This window comes from Otolemur garnettii, unplaced genomic scaffold, assembly GCF_000181295.1.
Source record: "Otolemur garnettii isolate 467f Iridium unplaced genomic scaffold, OtoGar3 scaffold00014, whole genome shotgun sequence".
Lineage (NCBI taxonomy): Eukaryota > Metazoa > Chordata > Mammalia > Primates > Galagidae > Otolemur > Otolemur garnettii.
In genome coordinates, this window is record NW_003852409.1 from 25817529 (window position 1) to 25820234 (window position 2706).

Here is a 2706-nt window from a genome sequence, read left to right on the forward strand (position 1 = left end):
AAAAAAAAAAAAAAAAGAAAGAAAGAACAAGGCAGGCTAGCCACAGTGGCTCACGCCTGTAATCGTAGCACTCTGAAAGGCCAAAGTGGTAGACTGCTTGAGTTTAGGAGTTTGAAACCAGCCTGAATAAGAGTGAGACTCCGTCTATGCTACAAATAGAAAAATTAGCTGGGTGTGGTGGTGGGCACCTGTAGTTTCAGCTACTCAGGAGGCTGAGACAAGAGGACCACTTGAGCCCAGGAGTTTGAGGTTGCTGTGAGCTCTAACACCACGGCAATCTATCCAGGGTGACTGAGTAAGATTGCCTCAAAAAACAAAAAAAGAATGAGGCAGGTCTACATTTCCTGCCATGAAAGATATTCCAAATACATGAGATTTTTTTAAAAAGCTAAATGTAAAAGAATATCATGGTATGATCCTCTAGTTTTTATAAAATGAACTTCATGTGTACATGTATTTGTGTCATAGATATGCATGTATGTTTGTTTATACTCTTGTATGTCCAAAGAAAAAGGACTCAAATGACACATAAACTCTTTTTTTTTTCTTTTAGAGACAGAGTTACAGTTTGTTGCCCTCGGTAGAGTGCTGTGGAGTCACAGATCACAGCAACCTCCAGCTCTTAGGCGATTAGGTGATTCTCTTGTTTCAGCCTCTCAAGTAGCTGGGACTACAGGCACCCACTACAACGCCCGATTTGGCTGGGGCCAGGTTTGAACCTGCCACCCTCAGTATATGAAGCCAGCACCCTACTCACTGAGCCACAGGCGCCGCCTGACACATAAACTCTTAACAGTGGTTGTCTCCAGACAAAAATGATCCCAGGGACTGTGAAAGACAACTTTTACTTTTCTCTTTCTATACTTCTGTATTATCTGAATTTTTTTATAGCAAGATGTGGAAAGCCCCTGGTGATGGACTGTAGCTTGGCTCTACCCAGTGGCCTGTGAGCAAACAAGGTCTGAGCAAAAGATTTCTGAGCCCTTGTATGTTTCCAACAGCTCTTCTCTTACTCTCTGTGCTCAGTCATGAAAACTGTGTCCCAAACAGGGGTAACTCCTTCAGTCTCACTGCTGGAATGAGAGAACATATAAACTAAGAGTGGAGCCACTGCTGACCCACAGGATGCATGTAATACAACTGAGGAACAAACCTCTGTTTTCACAAGCTACTAAGATTTTGGGGTCATTTGTTATCACAGGAAAAATACATAAAAATCCATATAAAGAAAACTTTAAGGGCAGTGCCTGTGGCTCAGTGGATAGGGCGCTGACCCCATATACCGAAAGTGGTGGGTTCAAACCTGGCCCCGGCCAAACTGCAATAAAAAAATAGCTGGGCGTTGTGGCAGGTACCTATAGTCCCAGCTACTCAGGAGGCTGAGGCAAGCCCAGGAGTTGGAGGTTGCAGTGAGCTGTGTGACACCACAGCACTCTACTGAGGGCAATAAAGTGAGACTCTCTCTCTACAAAAAAAAAAAAAGAAAGAAAGAAAGAAAAAAGAAAACTTTAAAATGGTACCAAGACACACCGGGGGAAGACTTTAGTAAATGGAAAAGCAGTATCAAATTACTGAACAGAAACACTCAATATCACAAAGATGCCAATTATCCCTAAATTAGTCTATATATGTAATCATTCCCAATGAAAATATGTGAATACACATATGGGTATGCTCCTAAATTTTCTTTGGAAAAAAATAATAAAACAAAAGTTAAGAAAATAATGATACAGCAGAGTACTGAAGGAGGTCTGGCCTTACCAGATACTAAAACATATGATAACACTAAAATAATTTTAAATGATGAGATACAACCCAGTAAAAGACAAATCAGTGGAAGATACTACAAAGTACAGCTAAAGACCCAACATCGGCAGAAATTCAGCACATGATAAAACAATTTTCAAAATAAAGGAGAAAAAATGGCTTATTTAATAAATGATATTCTACACAAATGATGAGCACTACAGCACAGTTTGCAACAATTAAAGGGCCAAGCTAATGCCCAATATTAGAAGACAAGTTAAATAAATTATAATTCATCTACTTACAGGCAATTAAAGCAACTCTTAGAAAGAACAAGGCAGGCTAGCCACAGTGATACTAAATGATATTGAAACGACTGAATAGCAATATGAATAGCTGGAGCCTTACTGACACCTTGCACTAATGTGAATCCCAGATGAATCAATATTTAAGGATTAAAAAAATGAAATTATGAAAATACTAAGAAAAACTATAGGAGAATCTTTTTATAAAGTGAAGAGAGGCCTTTTACAAAGTGGTATAAAGAAAGGCCTTTCAAGTAAAAAACTATAATATACTTTTAAGCATATATATATATACACATTTTTTTTTTCCTTTTTGCAGCTTTTGGCCAGGGCTGGGTTTGAACCCACCACCTCCAGCATATGGGGCCAACGCCCTAACCCTTTGAGTTACAGGCACCGCCCTTAAGTATTTTATTTTTATAAAAATAAAAATTTTCTGCCAGGATAAGAACATACATAAGTCAAAAAACAACAACAAAGTGAAAGAAATATTTACAACTAATACTACAGATTAACTTCCTTAATATATGGCTTCCCAAGAAGAAAAAGACCAACCACCTAATTTTAAAAATGAGCAAAGGTTATAAAAATATCTCTTATAATTATTTTTTTTTTTTGAGACAATCTCACTATGTCACCCTCAGTAGACTGCCAT

The 2706-nt window shown here is 38.2% G+C and overlaps 1 protein-coding gene across 2 annotated transcripts in view; it reads right to left on the reverse strand.

The window, feature by feature from the left end:
- Window positions 1–2706, reverse strand: part of PDCL (phosducin like) — a 9293-nt gene that overhangs the window by 3232 nt on the left and 3355 nt on the right. The gene's annotated exons all lie outside the window — the stretch shown is intronic.